The 19,940-nt window shown below is 35.7% G+C and overlaps 1 protein-coding gene across 1 annotated transcript in view; it reads left to right on the forward strand.

The window, feature by feature from the left end:
- Positions 1-19,940, forward strand: part of TAFA1 (TAFA chemokine like family member 1) — a 523,951-nt gene that overhangs the window by 493,851 nt on the left and 10,160 nt on the right. The gene's annotated exons all lie outside the window — the stretch shown is intronic.

Raw genomic sequence — 19,940 nt, forward strand, 5'->3', positions numbered from 1 at the left:
TAATCCCAATTTTCACCATTTAAGAATATTTTAAGATATATGATGATAATAGCTATCACTTAAAGAGTGCTTTAAGGTTTGTAAAGTGCTGTACAAATATTTAATTTTATCCTCACAACCATTTTGGAGTTAGGTACTATTTTTAACATTCTTATTTTACATGTTATGACTAAACTGAGGCTGAGATTGTCACTTTAAAACATAGTTTAACTATTATCTAAGAGTGAATTTGAACTCAGGGATTCTTGAATCCAGAATCAATACTCTGTCACTTAAATGCATCCATTTTTTGATTTACAATTGCAGCTATGGATAAGGCAAATTGATTAAGCTATGATTTGTTGAAGTCTTTTCTCTATACATTCTCTCTCATAAATTCACCATTGCCTGTTCCTTTTAGTTTCATCAGGATAATGTTGAAACTATCAACTAATTATTTGCAGTACTTCAATGTATCTGAGTTCATTGACATGGGTACTTCCCTCCAATGGAGGAGAATGTTTGCTAATTAACTAGTGCATGCTTTATAGCAGGAAGTTAAAAACATGTTATACATTATAGCACTAGCAATGAACCATTTTTTCCCCCTGGTAATCAGCTCCACCTTTCTTTTACTATAGTAACTATAGAACACTTCCCATCATCCCCAACTTGTTTCCTAACACCCCCCCCAAAAAAAAGCTTAAGATCTGGGACAATTATCCAAGTTTGCTGAATCTTAGGCATAATTCTTATCATGCTTTATTCTTTTCAAAAAACTTAGATAGCATAATATTTAGTAACTTTGAGAGACTAGTTCCAAATTATTTCTCAGAAATGCTGGAGCAATTCACAATTCTACCAAGAGGGCATTAGTAAGCTTGAGAGGGCTCACATTCTAATATGAGATCCAGCATATAAATATCTAGGTACAAATAACAAGTTCCAATGCACTTGTTGCTGAAAAAGTCTTTCTTTTCAACACTAACAGCCTCCCACTAATGTATGAAGGCCCAAATATTGGGATACTATGGTCTGAGAAAAAATATGAGTGTTGCAAAGACTGATAAAAAGATATATACAATGGATGTTGGCAGACCCTTGGATCATTTCAAAAGTGTACAAAAGAATTAGTATGAATAGTGCAATTAAGCTCTTGGAGAACGCACAAAGGAAGTGAGATGCTTTTAGAGCAAGGAGGGATATCAAGAGATTCAAGAGTGCTGCACTATTTTTCCAGGGATATAAAAAGTCTTAGGAGGTCTCTAGTGAGTTCAAGAACAAGTTTTGTTCTGTCAATGTCTTTGTACAAATCTTCATCTGTTGAGTAACTTTTGCATTCCTGGATTCAGCATGACTTCTTCCTCCTCTAGGAAGGATTATGAAAAGTCATAGAATCATAGAATTAGCTTTTTTTATTATAGCTTTTCACTCACAAGTCATATGCATGGGTAATTTTACAGCACCAACAATTGCCAAACCCTCTGTTCCAATTTTTCCACTCCTCTCCCCACCCCCTCCCCCAGATGGCAGGCCAACCAATACATGTCAAATATGTCAAAGTATAAATCAAATACAATATATGTATATATATATATATATATATATATCCAGTTACTTTGCTGCACAAAAAGAATCAAACCCTAAAATAGTGTACAATTAGCTTGTGAAAGAAATCAAAAATGCAGGCAGACAAAAATATAGGCATTGGGGAATTCCATGCAGTGGTTCAGTCATCTCCCAGAGTTCTTTCACTGGCCATAGTTGGTTCAGTTCATTAGTGCTCTATTGGAACTGATTTGGTTCATCTCACTGCCGAAGATAGCCACGTCCATCAGAATTGATGACCATACAGTATTGCTGTTGAAGTATGTAATGATCTCCTGGTCCTACTCATTTTACTCAGCATCAGTTTTGCAGTTGTCTCTCCAGGCCTTTCTGAAATCATCCTGTTGGTCATTTCTTACAGAACAATAATATTCCATAATATTCATACACCACAATTTATTCAGCCATTCTCCAATTGATGGGCATCCACTCAGTTTCCAGTTTCTGGCCACTACAAAGAGATCTGCCACAAACATTCTTGCACATATAGGTCTTTTTTCCTTCTTTAAAATCTCTTTGGGATATAAGCCCAGTAGTAACACTGCTGGATCAAAGGGTATGCACAGTTTGATAACTTTTTGAGCATAGTTCCAAATTGCTCTCCAGAATGGCTGGATGTGTTCACAACATAGAATTAGCTTTTGAAGAATTAGCTATGAAGGATTATGAAAAGTCATAGACTCATAGAATTAGCTTCTGAAGCCATTAAGAACAACTTCCTCAAGTTTCTATGTGTAAAATGAAACCTGATAGGTAAAGTGACTGACTATGATCACAAAGCTCATAAATAGTGTAGCCAGCATTTGGACCAAGGTCCTCTGACTCCACATTCATTTTATGTTCTACCATATCCCTTTTAAAAAGATAAATAAAAGATAAAAAATAAAAAAAATTTTTAGTTTTTTATTATATAGCTTTTAATTTATAAGATGTATGCATGGTAATTTTTCAGCATTGATAGTTGCAAAACCTTTTGTTCCAACTTTTCCCCTCTTTCTCCCCACCCCCTCCCTCAGATGGCAGGTTGACCAATACATATTAAATATGTTAAAGTATAAGTCAAATACAATATATGTATACATGTTCATATAGTTATTTTGCTGCATAAGAAGAATCAGACTTTGAAATAGATAAAAATAGAGGGATGGAAATTCTATGTAGTGGTTCATAGTCATCTCCCAGAGTTCTTTTACTAGGTGAAGTTGGTTCAATTCATTACTGCTCCATTGGAACTGATTTGGTTCATCTCATTGATAAAGATGGCCACATCCATCAGAATTGATCATAATATAGTATTGTTATTGAAATAAGTAATGATCTCCTTGTCCTGCTCATTTCAGTCATGATCAGTTCATGTATGTCTCTCCAGGTCTTTCTGAAATCATCCTGCTGGTCATTTTTTACAGAGCAATGATATTACATAATATTCATATACCACAATTTATTCAGTCATTCTCCAATTGATGGGCATCTAATCAGTTTCCAGTTCCTGGCCACTACAAAGAGGGCTGTCACATTCTTGCACATATAGGTCCCTTTCCCTTCTTTAACATCTCTTTGGAATATAAGCCCAGTAGTAATTCTGATGGATCAAAGGCTATGCACAGTTTGATAACCTTTTGAGCATAGTTCCAAATTGCTCTTCAGAATGGTTGGATGTATTCACAATTCCACCAACAATGTATCAATGTCCCTGTTTTCCCACATCCTCTCCAACATTCCACATTATCTTTCCTTGTCATTCTAGCCAATCTGACAAGTATGTAGTGGTATCTCAGAGAAAAAATAAGATTTTTAAGAAGAATGGACAATAGGCAAGAATCAATAGTGGAGCTGCCCAATACTAGCAAGCTCAACAAGCCATTGAAGAAGAATCAAGGTCTCCAGATTCAATTACAGTTATCACTTCTACATCACAACTTTTCCCATCATGATTTTATTATAATGCAGATCAGCATAAGAAAGTAAATGGGAATGTAGGGAGAGTTTTGTGGAAGCTGCAAAAGCCACACAAAAACATACAAAGACTAGCAGAAACCACAGAAAATGTTTAGAAAATCAGAAATACATATAATGTATTTATGAAATAAATAATTCACACTTCTCTGTGTGGAAAGGGGGCAAAAAATTTTACATGTTCTGGGTCCCTAACCCTTGTGATATGGAAGAGATAATTATATTAACAAAAGCTACTGTTGGAATCACACTGAAATGTGAAATGATGCTGTGTGCCCATAAGATTATTTCAAAATGAATGTGAGCCAAGAATATTGCATCTTTAGTTAGGAAGCTTCATTGACTATTAGCCACCCTTTAACCAGTAAAATACACTTTAGTTCAGTCTCTAGTCGTATTAAGGATTGCCTTCAAATCTTCATAGTGATATGGTATTTTCAGTGGAAAGTATTCATATTCAGAGCACATTTCCTCTAGAATCTAAGAGTTTAAGGTAGTTGGTCTCTTAGGTCACATTGGAGGTTACAAGACCTGCAATTACAGGTAACCAAGAGGTTTTGTGTCACTTTTAATTTAGTGTTTTATTGTTCCTTACTAAAAAAAAAAAAAAAAAAAAAAGATTTGGTCCCTTAATATTTGCTTCTTGTTTCCTTAGAAAAGAGCAATAGTGCCACTTTTCAAAATTTAGCTGCTGAAAATTCAGTAGTAGCATGGTGTTGTGTAAAGAGAACTGGATTTGCAGGCAGAGATACTGGCTCTGCTACTTTTTAGAATATAAAATCAATAAATCACTAAGCTTCACAGAATAATGGAATTGGGGCATTGTAATGGTCCTTAGTGACCATATAGTCTGTCCAAGACACTAAAAATGTCCCTACTATGGCATACTTGACAAGTGACTGTTTGGTCTCTTTAAAAATGCTACCACATTTCAAGGCAGTCCATTTAGCTTAATTGTTTGGAAGTTTATTTGTGTTTTCTTCTGACTGTAAACCTAAAGTTATTTCTTTTTTTTATGTTCACTAATTCACTAATTCAACTCTCTATAGCTAAAAATAATGTTGAGTTCTTCCTCACCTTAAAATTTTTGGATTTGAAATATCTTAATCCTTCTGAACCAGGCTAAACGTGCTCAGCTTCTTCTACAAATCTTCACATGTCATGGACTCAAAATCCTTTCCAAGGCTGTTGATCTTCCTTTGGATTCTGATCAGATTTCTGTGCTCTATGTAAATGATACAAAGTATATAATCAAGAGATCATCAATATGTGTTTTAAAACCATATTTAGAAAGATAAAGGGATCTTACAGAGCAATTGGCCCAATATGCTTTTTCTTAAGAAATGAGGAAACTAAAGCCCAGAGAAATTATTTGACTCCCAAAGAATTATATACTCAGATACTGAAAGAACTGGCTCATGACTGCTGAGCCATTCTCAGTAATTTTTAAAAAGTCATGGAAAATAGGAGACAGACCACAAAATGAGAAAATGGATAATGCCTTTATTTTCAAAAAAGGAAAGGGAAGAGTCTGCAAGCCATGACTTTGATTTTGGATCCTAGAAAAATGCTTCAATGAATGAAAAGCATCCAAAGTAGTGTCCTCAGTCAAACAATTACCACCTATTAAACATCTATACGTGTCTGGCATTGTGCTAAGTTCTGGATCCCCCAGAATAAAGTCACTAGATGATGCTTTGACAGGGATATTTGTAGAGGAAATTACTGTGTTGAGTCAGATAATGTATTAGGTGATCTATATCACCTCCTCCAACCCCAAGTCTACATTTTTTATATTAAATATTCAAATAATATGCTAATAAATGGGAACACGATGTCCTTATATGTTGCTTAATTCTAGAAATGCAAGTGTTGTTGGATATTTTCTTAGAAAGAAGAGCTTGAAATTAGTAAAATCATTGTATTAGAGATTTAGAGTTGGAAAAGAGTCTTCTAGAAGTCATCCAACCTTACCCCTTTCATTTTCCATATGAGATCATTGAGATTCATAGATTTTGTGACTTTTTTTATATAATACAATTGTACTAAGAAATGGCACCTGGATTTTAATCCAGAGAAACTGACTCTAAATCTAAGGTTCTTGTTCGCTTTTGCATCACACTTCCTATGCACATACTTTATCTGTGAGGGACTTGTTTGCCAGAGATAGTTTGGCATCCTGCAAGGTAATAGAGATAGAGACTGAGAATCTAGGATTAAATTTCAGCTCTCTAACTTATTAGCAGTTTGACCTTGGGAAATCTATTTCAGCTTTCTGAGCATCAGGTTACTCACCTTTAAGACAAGGAAGTGGACTAAATCAGTGATTCTCCAAGTTTGATGCAGAAAATCTGTGTGTGGGGAGAAGGTCTTTGAAACCATTTCAGAGGGTCTATCCACTTAAAATTCATTTTTTATTTCTTATATATATGCTATATAAATAAAAATTCTTTGGACAGATCCTCATTAATTTTTAATAGTTTAAAGATACTGAGAACAAAAGTTTGAGAACCACTAGCATTTAACTAAAGGCCCTTCTAGTTCCTAGGATGACCTTCTTTTACTGTGTATATATATATTACATAATGTATTTGTGAAATATAACTGAACTGAAATGAGAGTATGCATTATGGCATCATCACCATCATCATCATCATCATTGCTAACATTTCTAAAGCACTTTAAGATTTGCAAAGGGCTTTGCAAATATCCCATTTAATTCTCACAACAACTCTAGTAGGTACAGCTTTGACAACATTTGATTACTTGATGAGAAACAATGTTCCATTCTGTCTTCCTCTTCCTAAGTTCAGACTTTAAGGACCTAGTGGGAAAATCCAGCCAAGGACAGCTCACCTATTTCTTGCTATTTCATCTTAAGCTGTGTTGACCATACTGGCAGGCTATTTTTTTTTCCTTGAGAAAAGCTGTCATTTTAGAAAGTGAAACGAAAATGGTTTTTGAGATTGGAGCTTGGGTTTGAGCCACCTTGAAAACTCCTAGCCTATCAGGGAAAAACAAAAGTTTCTTCCAGACTCACTTTCTCTCCAAATTGCATCAATTCAAACAAGTTTTCCAGACTCAATCCCCCCAGCTCATATTTTGAGATAAATTTCAGGGCAGACAGAAAATTGTTTTAAATGGCAAGTGAATAAATATTAGAAACCTTTCCTTTAGTTGCTATTTTTGCCATTCTTCTTTTCACAGTCAATTTCTATTCCTCAAAAAATTTCCTTCCCACTGCTGTAGCAGGCTTTGGAAAGTACATAACGTGGGCAATTTCTGCATGCTTTTTCCCCTGCTTGAATCTGATCAGAAACATCCAAATGAATCCTAATAATGTAGCAAAAACTGAATTTTGCTTCCCTGGACTATGGCAGTTAGTTTTAATCTGCAATGAATATATCTAGATTGTAATTAAGGAATCTCAACAATACCACTGGCACTGAAGTGCTCTGGGAAAATACCTAATTTGCATATGGCTAATGTCAGCCTAGTATCTGTCCTCCACATCTGGTGTTCTTTGAAGGGCAGTGTGAGTGCTATCCAGGCAGAGTGAGGGAGAAACACAGTGAAGTAAGTAAAGTACCCTTAGGATGTGTCTATCAGACACCAGGTCCTTACAATGAAAAGTGAAAAATATCATTATCCAGATGCTTTGCTATCTATCTGGAGGTTGGGATTCTTCATTTTTCATTAGATGTTCTGGAATAACAAAATTATGGAAAGGAAAAAAATGTACCAGAAAAAAATGTAGTTGAAGATGAGTTAATAGATGACAATAAAAATACAAAAAAGAAGAAGAAAGAATTGACAAAATGATTAAAAAAGTAAACAGAACACAAAAATCAGAAGTGGACATACACATGCAAAAAAAATTATTTTTTTGAAACCGGGCCTCCTTATCTAATCCAGGCTGGAAGCACACAAGGGCCTTACCCCAATAGTCATTGAAATGGAAGCATTCGCCTGCATCCTTTTCTTTTTTCCTAAGCTAGGCTTATTTCATCTCTTCTTAAGCAAGCTGGAGTCCTCCACTCTTAGAGACTCACCATATCCATGACAGACTTAATGTGGCACTTGTTCAATAGAGTTTAGCCTTTTTATAATTCAGAACTTCTGAATTCAAGAAGTACACCAACATCAGCCAACTCAATAGCAAAAACTGGGCAAAACAGAAGTTCACAGTTTTATATTCTACTCATTTTTAGTTCTCCAAATAGTAAATGATGGTATCTCTGATTATTTAGTTCATTATAAAAATGAAAAATTTAAAAAAAATATTTTTATTTGTCAATATATGATGGGGGAACCACCTTTTACCAGAGAGGACAAGGAAATGGAGAAGGGAAAAGAAGCATATAAAGAAAATTACAACCTCAAGTTTAACCAAAATGAATCATATTTTATTAGAAAGGATCTCAAAGATCTTATTTTGAATAGGGATCAGCTCTAAAACACTTTGAGAGGGGGAGTCCACTTTTACTTTAACATCATCAAGATAAAACAATCAGTTGCTTTAAATGATATTTTCATTCTTTACTTGTTTGGTGGTTGCATAAGACAAACATAATTATAAAAATGTGAGGCAGTTCTTGCTAAACTGTCGTGTGTGTGTGTGTGTGTGTGTGTGTGTGTGTGTGTGTGTGTGTGTGCAATTGGCTTGCTTTATTAAGTACTGAAAATCCACTTGGTCTCACTCATGTTTTTCTGTTGAGAATTGCACATATACACTACCTTGAACAAATGGGTTGACTGGGATTTCTGAAATTAAATTGAACTACATTGGACCCTGACACTATCACAAATTCCCCACAGCCCATATGAACACATCTTATCACAGCTCTCTACTTTATCAAACTTCTACTTAACACCTATCCCTGTCTGTCTCAGAAACAAATATATCAGATATCCAGAGCTAGTGGGTTTTACTTCCAGGCTCTACCACCTCTACACACATCCCCAAGTCTCCAGTTCTGTAATTCACTCAGCAACCATGACATCCTAATAAAATAAACGACGTGACTTGTTCAATTCCACCAGATTAGGCTTCTTAAGGAATAGGTGAGCTCAGGGTTAGAGATACTGCTATCCCAATTTGTGTCAATTTTTATAGATCTGAAGCTGCCTAAGAGGTTTTTACATGCCTCTGTTCTTTCTCCCTAGTCTAAAGTCTCCATCAGTGCCAAGAGCCTCTCACTGGGAGTTTGAACTTTCCTTTAATCTAATCCATTTAGAAAATGACTCACCATTTATTGAATAAAGTGGAGAAAATTGATATCTTTTCATTAGGCTGACAAAGTCTTTTTCACTGCTGGCATCTGAAATGTGTTTTCTATTTAAATTTTATTTATATCAATCTTCTCTAGTAGGAGTTAGATTAAAATGAAATACCTTACAATCACTATACAACTTTCCCATTACCGCCAAGATTGTGAATACTAGTTTTGCAAATGAACTCAGTACCAACTATTTCTGGGCACAATTTAATATTTAGGAACAGAAGTTAAATGTAAGTAATATTTTAACATATCTATAACTATAAAAGGTGATGGTTTTATTTATTAAAAGAAGAAAAATGTACTTAAAGGACATGATTTGGTTGTTGTAAAATCAGTAACAATTCTAGTAGATTATATAATAATAATATATATTTATAGAAGACTTCAAAGGTAGCAGGGAAAATGAATACAATGTTGAGTTTAGACTCAGAAAGACCTTGGACTTATTGCTTTTGTGACCCTGAGCATGTCATTTAATATAAATGTTCCCTCAAGCATCAAACAGCCAGACTTAACATTTAAAGATAATTTCTCATCTATTACTATGTAGACAGTTGGCATTGTGGGAGTTTCCTATCTTGATGACATCACAACTCTTGCTATATTCTTCGAATTCTTTCCATCAAGAATGTAGAACAAAGTAGTTTGGCAGAAATTACATTTAGACCAGCAACTTCCACTATATATCATAACAAGTTCTGGATAGATGATCCACTTAAATGTAAAAGATCTCATAAAAATTAGAGGTGAATAGGAGGTACTTTCCCCCTAAAAAATATAGCCACAGGAAGAATTCTGATTCAATAAGATATGCAGGTGAATACAAAAGCTTTAATAGGAAATGGTGATTGCAAAAGAAACAATTAAAAGTTTTGTTCAATAAGTATAGATAGAATACAAAGGGAATCTCTCGAGGAGGTGCAGTAACACATATATCTCATTTAAGTCCCATAACAACCTTCTGAGGCAGGCACTACAAATCACAGAATAATATGCAAAAAATAATATAGAATTTTATAAGTCATTAAATCCAACCTTCTCAGTTTACATATGAGAAAAGTGAGATCAAAAGAGTAAAATCACCTATCTAAGATCACACAAGTAAGAAGGGACAGAGCCAAGATTTGAGTCCAGGTTCTAAAGTACCATATTTTCTAGATGAAAGAATGGAGGTTAAACACAATTAAGCTATTTGGCCCAGTCATATAGCTACTGAATTGCAGATCCAGAAATGGATCCCTTTGGGTTTTCTGATTTTCTTTCTTCTTACCGTCTCTAATACAATCTAAGAATATCCTTATAAACTCTTTTATGTTTTCGAAAAAGAAAGAATTTGATTACTCATATTCCTCCAAAGAACCATTTCTCAAAGTATAATAAGGACACACATGGGTCAAAGTCCACTGACAGAGAAGGAAGGTTCCTAAAAAGCTATCTAGGAAGCAAGATTATCTATCAAGAATCTACGTTTTTTCAATGGCATGTTGTAAAATCAGAAGCGTTTCTGTTCTCCCCTGACAATAACTCAACTGCTCAAAACTATTGTGGTCACTGCTATGAAAGCCAATATCATTGTTTCAACCAAATCTGGGCAGAAGTGGTAGCATGGAGTCATTATTCTACAATAAAAACCTTAAGAAAAAAGATGGCAGAACACAGTAGATACTACACTACTTGTGACACTTACTAACTATATGATCATATGCAAGAAACTGCACTTTTCCGCAACTGTAAAATGAGGGTCACAATACCTTTAGTGTCAACTTCACAGACTTGACTCATGAGAGATCATTTTTGAAAAGGCTCTGCATTTATATTTATATAAAGCCATAACTGAATTAGCTGGGTGGTGAAGTGGTTATAGAGTCAGGCCTAGAATCAGGAAAATTCATCTTCCTGAGTTCAAATCTGGCCTTAGACACTTTCTAGCTGTGTGACCTTAGGCAAATCACACAGTTTCCTCATATGTAAAATGAGCCTGAAAAGGAAATGCCAAATACTTCAATATCTTTGCCAGGAAAATGGGGTCATGAAGAGTCAGACATGATTGAAAGATGACTGAAAAATATAAATCTTTATTAAAGATACAGAATGAATTTAGTAATTGCTTTGTAAATTTAGAAACGGCAAAAATCATACACCCTGCATTCCCTTACATCTAGAAATTCTTACAAATAGAAATTCTTACAAACAGTTCCATTATGAAAAATTGAGGAAAAGGTCTATTTCAATTTTTCTCTAGCATTTATAATATTCCCTCATATATAGTTCACATGTTATAAATGTTTGTTGATTGGTTGATTCAAACATTTGGATTGTAGGGCCTTAAGAACATAGATTAGCACCCTAGGATGTCATCTAATCCAATGCCTTCATTTCATTGATGAGAAATCAACCAGCCCTCAAAATGGCACCATGGTGGGATTTGGTAGGGTCAAGACTAACCCAGTTCTTTGATTCCAAAATCATTGCTCTGAGGAAAAGACTTCTCTTTTCTGAAAGTATATGATCAGATGATTCAAAACACATAATAAATGTTTTGATTCTGTGTTCTGCCCAAGTCATCGTATAAATATCTTTTTTTAAACTTTTCCCGTGACAGAGGAGATGCCATGTATAGGTCCTAGGAAGATCCAATGTTTTTCCTTCTGGCTTTGTTCCTATTTTGATATCAAAGGCATCCAGGGCAATCTATGTAAGGCTTTGTATCTAAAAGGAGAATCCCTGTCGTTCCTATAAAAGAGTAGTACACTTGCCCAGAGTTTGAGCCTCCTTACACTTTAAGAAAGCTCTGAATAGCCCACCCATCTGAGCAAAGCAGAGTTCACTTAATCCTCCAACTCAACATGCCCTAGGAATTGTTAACACTAATCAGTTCGATTGTCACCTGTGGTTTCCTTGGGAGTCTGAAAAGTCAGCTGTGGGGCCTACAAGGAAACTGCAGCTCGTTCAACAACAAAGAAAATAGTAAACAGGGATTAAAGGTCAGGATTTATTTTGGCTACTGAGGACCCCAAGGAACTAACTCCTTTAGTCCACTGGGGTAAGCTTATCCGATTCTTATCTTTCCCATTTGCCTTGACAAAAGTGTTACTACAGAGACAATTGTTTTTAAGTTCATAAAAGGGATTATAATAAGGCATTTTGTAAGGAACGGTAGTGGTTCCTATGAGTATAGGCCCCCAGTACACATTTATATTGGCAGGCTGGTGGTCATACAGTGACTACTTCTACTAGACTCAGGGTTCAATTAAGGAACCCCCAAAATAACTGTAGTTTCCAGTACCCTGCTACTACTAGACTCAGGGTTCAATCAGGGAATGCTAAAAATAACTATGGTTTCTAGTATCTTGCTTATGAGCCCCTATCGGTGTGCTTCCTGTTTCAATTTGGCCAGCAGATATCAATTAGCTTTTTAACAAAGAGCACTTTGAACAGTTAATAGCAAATAGTCCCCTTCCCAAAGTAGGAACGCTCTCCTACAAGTATACAGAAGTTCTTGGGAAAGTGGGCTCCAACTGTAGAAAATATGTGGCCAAATGGTCAACTCATAAACCCTAGTTATGGGAAACCCTATTGTTAAGTCTGTAAGCATTATTCATCTCCAATACAATGGGTCCTGATTCTTGAAGCTGCTATCTACCTCAGGTGCCCAACTCTCTGTATCCACTTATGTCTATGTCTCTCAAACTTTGTTCTCAGTTTGCCTTTCTCTGAAGCTGAGTGGATATATTGTTTGTTGCTATGCCATCTAGCTAAAATATTTTTAATCAATATGGAAGGAGAGAAAAGAGGGAACATTTTCAATGCACTAAAATCCTTTTCTTTCCCCTTTCTGCACCCAATGTAGGCCCAAGAATCTGCTTCCTCAAGGAACTAAAAAATTTAAAGATCTCTACCACTAGAAAGTTCTACCATTGAACTAAGCAAATGCTGGACTTTTACCATTATTTGAAGCCCCAGTGGATTCAATTAACTTGTTTGTATAATAATTTTCCTCCTTTTGGTCAAGAATCTAAATGGCAATTGTTTCTGTTTCAGTAAGAAATCCCTCTTAAATTATTTTTAACTGGGTAAAAGAGGTTGCCATTCTATGCTTCAATTCTTACCTATCCTTAGTCACTGAATGGATGTTGTCTCAATCAAAATGAGACCTGTTAAAGACCTTAAGTTAAAAAGGCCAAAGTCTTCCTTTGCATCCAAGGTCATCTCCAGTTCTCCTGATCTACATCTTGTCACTAGACCAAGATGGCTTTGGAGGAGAATTTGAAGCTGGTGACTTTGCACAGCCCTCCCTCATTCAAATCCAATTCTGCATGTTGCATGTTAGCATCACCTCCCTGATGTCAAGGTCCTTTTCAAGAACAAAGGATAAACAACAGCCTTGGATGCAATTAATGAAGACAAAAGGCTGATGTGAAACAGTGTGGTACAGTGAAATTCACACCATCTTTGGAGTCAGAGCATAGTATCTTTTACATCATAGGTCCCTGGTGAATTCAATCAAGCAGTAAGCATTTATTAAATAGCTTATTAGATGCCTGGAATTGTGATAAGCATTGAAATGAAATCTTACTTCTACTATTAATTACTTGTATGACCTCGAGCAAATCACCCAGTTTCACAGGCCCTTGGGTTCTTCAGTTGTAATTTGATTAGATGATCTTTAAGGTCCATTCTAACTCAAGATATGAGAACAACAACTAACACTTAATATTGTGCTTGAAGGTTTGCCAAGAACACTAAATACATCAGTTATGCTTATGAGTTAGACACTGATCTTCACTTGGGAGGCTAAGAGAGAGTCAAATGACTACCCAGGATCACAGAGCTAGTAAATGTATGAGTCAGAATTTGAATTCCTGGCCCCAAATCCAGAATTCTATCCATTCTCCATGAATGATTGCATCAAAGATTCAAAGAAGGAACACTGGAAATCATGAAGTTCAACTTCCTCCTTTAAAAAGTGAGGCAACTGAGATCAAGAGGGATTGAGTGATTTTTCTAAAGACATCCCAGTGAGCCTTAAACCAAACTGCTCCAATAGCCTGAATAAAAATTATGATTGGGGAACTCTCATTCACCTAAGAAATTCTGTCCATTGTTTTAAAAGCAACAGCAAATTATAATAAAAGCTTAAAAATTCTCATTGACTGATGCAGTTTCAAGTTGACCCTTACATTAGGCATTCAGAAAGTGATATTTTGATTCCAGTGAGTTCTGTATCAATTTTGGGCATTGCCAAGTCTGAAAAGATGTTCCTTCTGCATTTTGCCTTTAGGTTAGGAGTCTCAAGATGCACCCAGTCAAATCAAAGTCATCTTGGAAGCTTTCACTTGGCTTACCCATCTAACATCATTAGATCCTGTCCTTTCTTCCCTCATGGTATCTTGGGGGCCTCCCCCTTCCTCACCATCCCATTAATATTAATGCTCTTCTGCTTTATGCCCTTTCTCCTCATACCTGAACAGTAGCTAATTACAGCTTACGCAGCATATCTGCTGCCAGGGTTCTTCCATACTCTCTGGCCATCTTTACATCCATTACATTCAGTAAAGTGTTGTCAGATCATCTCTCTAAATAATTTCATCTTTATCTAATTTCCCTGCTCAAAACTTTTCATTGTCTCCCGATTGTCTACAGGATAAAATGCCATTCTACCACATGGGAGAATTACTGTAATTCTCTGACCCTAACTTACCTCTCTAACCCAATTTCCTAATATTCCAAGGCAAACCCTATATTCTCTGTGGATACGGTGACTGTCTTGTTCATTTGTACCTCCACCCCTTTGTTTTTGAAATATTCTCTTCCTGGAATGCCTAACATTAATCATGGGCTTAAATTTTTGTTATTGCTATCACTATATCCACAGTCTACAAAGTACTTTCTCCATCTTTTCCCCAGTAAACATGAAGCTTTTTGAGAGCAGGAACTGTTTCATTTTGCTAACAAAGGACTCTAGGACCTAAGACAATCTCTGTCACAAAGAAGATATTTAATAAATGTTGATTTAAATAGAATTGAAATGAATTCTTTGAATCCCAGGTATCTTTCAAGTCCTAATAGTCCCATTACTTCCACAAAACCTTCTCTACATTGTTGTCTTATTCCTCTGTTCTCTTTCAGTACTGGATATCTATAGTACTTGTAGTAATATGGCATTTTTCTTTTTTTTTTATTATGGGATTTTTCAAGCTGGATTTAGCACAATCCTCTGATTTTGCAAATAAGGAGATTAAGGCCAGATAGGTTTCTAGGCTCACACACTCACACAGACACATACAAATTTTAGTCCTTTCATTCCAATTCCACATCAGTAGAGGAAAATAAAAAAAATTTCTGAACTTAAAGTCACCAGATCTGAGTTTGAATCCGAGATCCATCACTTAGTATTTCTGTGACTTTGGCCAAGTCACTTAATTTCTGTGAACTTCAATCAATCAGTCAGCATTTATTAAGAATCAACTATGTGCCAGGCACCATGCTAAGCACTGAGGATACATTAAAAAAAAATCAAAAGAAGGCTTTTGCCTTTAAGGAGCTTGCAATCGAATGAGAGAGAAAACATGAAAGCAAACATATCCACAGGATAAATAGGACAGTGACAGTGTCAGAGAAGAGAATGGGGAGTGTTAAAGAGATGCTGCGAAGGTGACATTGACAGGCTTTGGCAACAGCTTGGCTATGGGGGTGGGTGAGAAATAGTGAGGAATCAGGGCTAACTTCTCATGACAGTTCATGAGCCTGAAAGGACTGAGAAAAACATATTGCCCTCTGCAATAATTGGGAAGGTAGGAGGGAGAAGGGTTGTAGAGGAAAACAATTCCATTTGGGATATATTGAGTTCAAGATGACTACTGGACGTTTAGTTTCAAATGTATGAAAGGAAATTAAAGATGTAAGACTGGAAGTCAGCAGGGTGTTTTGAAGGGAAATAGGTAGATCTGGAAATCAATAGCATAGAGATTATAATTTCATGCATGGGAGCTGAGATTACTAAGCAAAGTCAAAAGAAGGAGAGAAGAGAAGAGAGGAGTGGAGAAGAGAAAAAAAAGGAGGAGAGACAGGGGAAGAAGGGGGGAAGGGAAGCGGAAGAAAAAACTCAGAGCTGAATGTTTAGAGATACCTGTGAGTACAGGGTGTCCAATAGAAGGAATGGGAAGTAGGTTGACTTGGTTAGAACTTAAGGTGATTTGGAAATTAATACAAATTGTCAATTATTGTATATATATAACATATATATATATATAGATATATATATCTATATATATATAGAGAGATATATATACACACACACACATGTAATAATGATAATGCAACTGGTCTATATGAAAATGTGGCTTTTTTCACCAAACACAATCAGAATTATTCTAATGGAAAGAAATTATATAAGGGGGGAAAGATTATATATAAAGAAGGCACAATTGTGCACTAAGAAGGGCTTGAATTTGGAGTCAGACCATCTAGATTTGAATCTTGGATCTACCACTCACAACATGAGTAGTCTTAAGCAAATCTCTTAACTCCTCTGAGCCTCAGTTTCTCATCAATGAAATGAGGGGGTTGGGTTAGTTGATCTGTGGGGTCTTTTCCAGCTCTGTGATCCTAGAAATGAACTCAATTCACATGTATTCCAGACAAGAGTCACATCATCACATTACATTTACAAGACCCACTTCTGATATTCTCTTGGGGAGGTCATGAACAGGTCTGAAATGTTTTTATTATTAGATTTTCCTCCCCTGTGAATCAGTGAATCTTCAAATCCTTGCATTAAAGGTGGCTCACAGATTTCACAAAACTTCCTATCCTTCAACCTACATTTCCATTTAGTAACTAGTTGTGTTGAAAAGAGAAAAAGGCTACTTTGTTAGCCTCAAACAAAGAGAACTGAATCTGAGAGGTCAAGGAGCAGTAACAAGAAAAGAGAACAGGCTTTGTACCTGTCAAAAGAAGGTAAAGTCACTTTTTTAAAAAACTGACCTCACTGACAGGAGTAGTTCATTTTCCACGTGCCTCAGTGGAAAGCCAGTGACAGAGCTTTCCATTGGAGGATTGCTAGCAAAGGTAATTCTTCCCCCATCTCCAAACCACCCCTTTGAGCCAAGACCAGAGATCATTATTGCTGGTGATTTCATTAAGTGAGACTGATATGGTTATGATTAAAGTGTACTCCATTTAAATCCTGCCAAAACCCAGTTTAGATTTATACTTGTCCAGAAATTTTTAAATCTCCATATTCTCATCCTTCTTGACACATGTATCAAAAGAAAAACAGGTGGATGGATGGATGGATGGATGGATGGATTATTGGATGGATGAAAGAACCAATGAATGAATGAGCATTTATTAAGCACTTCTACATGCAAAATGCTATGCTTAACCCTCAGGATACAAAAGTTTCTTTTGCACATGATTATCATCTATCTAAATGATTAGTGCTTTCTCTTTTTGCCATTTTTTGATCCTATGTGTGGATCTCTACTCATTTTTAAAGGAATTTTAAACATTTTTTAAATTTTTCTAGTTATTTTTTTCTGACATCTCATTTTCAATATGGTTAAAGGATGCAAATATTCACCAGATCACAAACATAAAGTTGAAATAGCTACCTTAGAGGACATCAAATCCATCCTCTCATTTTTCCTAGAAGGTAACAAGTCCAGAGAGGTCAAATAACTTGCTCAGCAGAAGACAGCTATGAAGTGGCAAAACTAGAATTTAAACTCTGTCTCTTTGACTATGAATTCAGACTTTTATTTCCTTAAATCATTTCACGTACCCACTGTGTATGAGGTCCACTAAAGCATTGTGGAGTCTACAAAAAAGAAGATAGATTCCCTCTATCCCTCCCATTAGACCAATGCCTGGTTTAGAGTAAACACTTTCATTAAATGTTTTCTTTATCGCTCTGTGGAGGGAAAGGGGGAGTATGTTGATATCAGATTCTTCCTTCTGATTAATTGTTCAAGCGCCATATTGGAGATACAATTAAAGAGCTTTGATGGGGGGAAAGCATACGGTCATAGAAACATAAATATCGAATGGGAAGAGCAATTAGAGGACATCTAATTTAATTTAATCTATTCATTTTATAGAGGAGGGAACAGAAGCTAAAAATGAAATATTTTTCAAATGTCACATAATGGGAAAGCTAGGATTTAAACCCCAGTCCTCTAGCTCCAGGTCCAGTATGGTTAGAATGTAAATCAAATTGCAAAGGATAAAAATCCTCCCCCTGAAGGCTTCCTGGAGGAGGCAGAATTTTGTCCAGACGTTAAAGAATAAATGAGTAACATCTTGAGAGGCAGAAGGAGATTAAATGGGGTACTCTGGACAGAGGGATTAGCATCATCTAAGACAGTATGGTAAGTAAACATAGAATATGTGTGAAACATTCTTTTAAGTAGAGCATAGAGGAAAAACCTGAAGGAAGAATGAAAGTCAAAGCTAGAATGAGGACGATGAGATAAAGGATGGCTTTGAATGCCAGGCTACAGAATTTATTTTCTCCAATGTAACCAATTAGAAATCACTGGGGGTTTTGAGCAGGATAATTGAATTTGAGATCCTATATAAAAAAAGAACAAAAAAGAAGTCTTGATTTTGTTTTAATCTGGATTACACTGGGGTAGGGGGAGGAGAGGGCAGAGAATGTTGTAGACTTTTAATATCAATAATTTAGTGAGAAGAATCAATTCAATCAATGCAGATTGACAATATCTGCAATTTATGGTTCTATACTACAGCCTGGGGCACTGAGATAGGAATGCCAAACAATGTCAGTAATGGGACTTGAACCTAAATCCTTTGACCTCTAAGACCAGTTTATTCTTATATATATTTAAATGTATTTGCATTTGTAGATAGATAGATAGGTGGATAGATATGGATATATAACATATATAGATTGTATTTATATATCTATAGCTACCCATCTGTGTATACATAGATATAAGCATGATATAGTGGTAAAATATTAGATTTAGGGACAAAGATATCTAGTTTTGTCTTACCTATAACCCATAGTAGGTATATGGCCCCAGTCTCTTATATTCTCTTAATGTCTGACACAACTCCTTAGAATGTATCCAAAATGAAAAGGTCACAGGACTTGGAATTGGAGGAGAGGATTGCTTTAAGTCCTGACTCTGGCAACTCTGCCACATCACTTACCTTCTTTGAGGCTCAGTTTCTACATTTCTGAAATGAAGGATTCAAACTAAGTCCTTTCCAGCTCTAAATCTCTGATATATTAAGGTACAGAGGGGATGCAATCTTCATTGATGAAGGGAGTTTCTCCAATCAAGATTTACTCTAACAAAAATAACAGATCAATCATATATGTGTTTGTACATATTTGGAAGGCACACTAATGGATGATGTTCTATAATAATGATTTTCTGGGATCATAGCTCTGGTCTCCTTTCAAACCTACAAATAAGAAATGCTGGCATTCCCAGGACTTTGAGCTTCTGGGTTTAATAGACAAAAAAAACCACATACCTGATTTTATTGAAATTGCAGAAATGGCTTGTCTGAAGCCATTACATTTTGCATTTGTGGATTTGACACTCTGTTCTTTGATAAAGCTTTTTAAAGTTTATCATTCAAAGAATACATGGAACATAAATATGACAGATTCAATTTGTGGGCAATTAACTGCACTTTCCCTACCTGGGACTCATACCTGGAGAAGATGAACTCATCTGCTTGAGAAAACAAGTAACTGTCCTTTCTCATAACTGGAAAGAACTACTAAAAGGCATGAGATAGAAAGAGCCAATCAGCCAACCAATGGGCATTTATTATATCAAGTGCTTACCCTGTGCCAGGCAAAATACTAGATATACAAAGAAAAGTAAGAATAGTCACTGCTTTCAAAGAGTTTACATTCTGATGGGGGGGAGACAACTGTATAGATGGAAATATATACACATATATATTACCAAAAAATGTCCTCAAACTTTATAAAGAAAAGCACATGTTGTCTCATGTTTTCAATAACAATGTGATTCTGGATTTGTCACTGCTTGATGAAGTCTGACAACATAATTACATTTGCATTGTACAGCTTGTGCATGAAAAGTTTATTTCTTAATAGAATTTCCT

The sequence above is a fragment of the Antechinus flavipes genome, chromosome 1, assembly GCF_016432865.1.
Source record: "Antechinus flavipes isolate AdamAnt ecotype Samford, QLD, Australia chromosome 1, AdamAnt_v2, whole genome shotgun sequence".
In the NCBI taxonomy this organism is placed as follows: domain Eukaryota; kingdom Metazoa; phylum Chordata; class Mammalia; order Dasyuromorphia; family Dasyuridae; genus Antechinus; species Antechinus flavipes.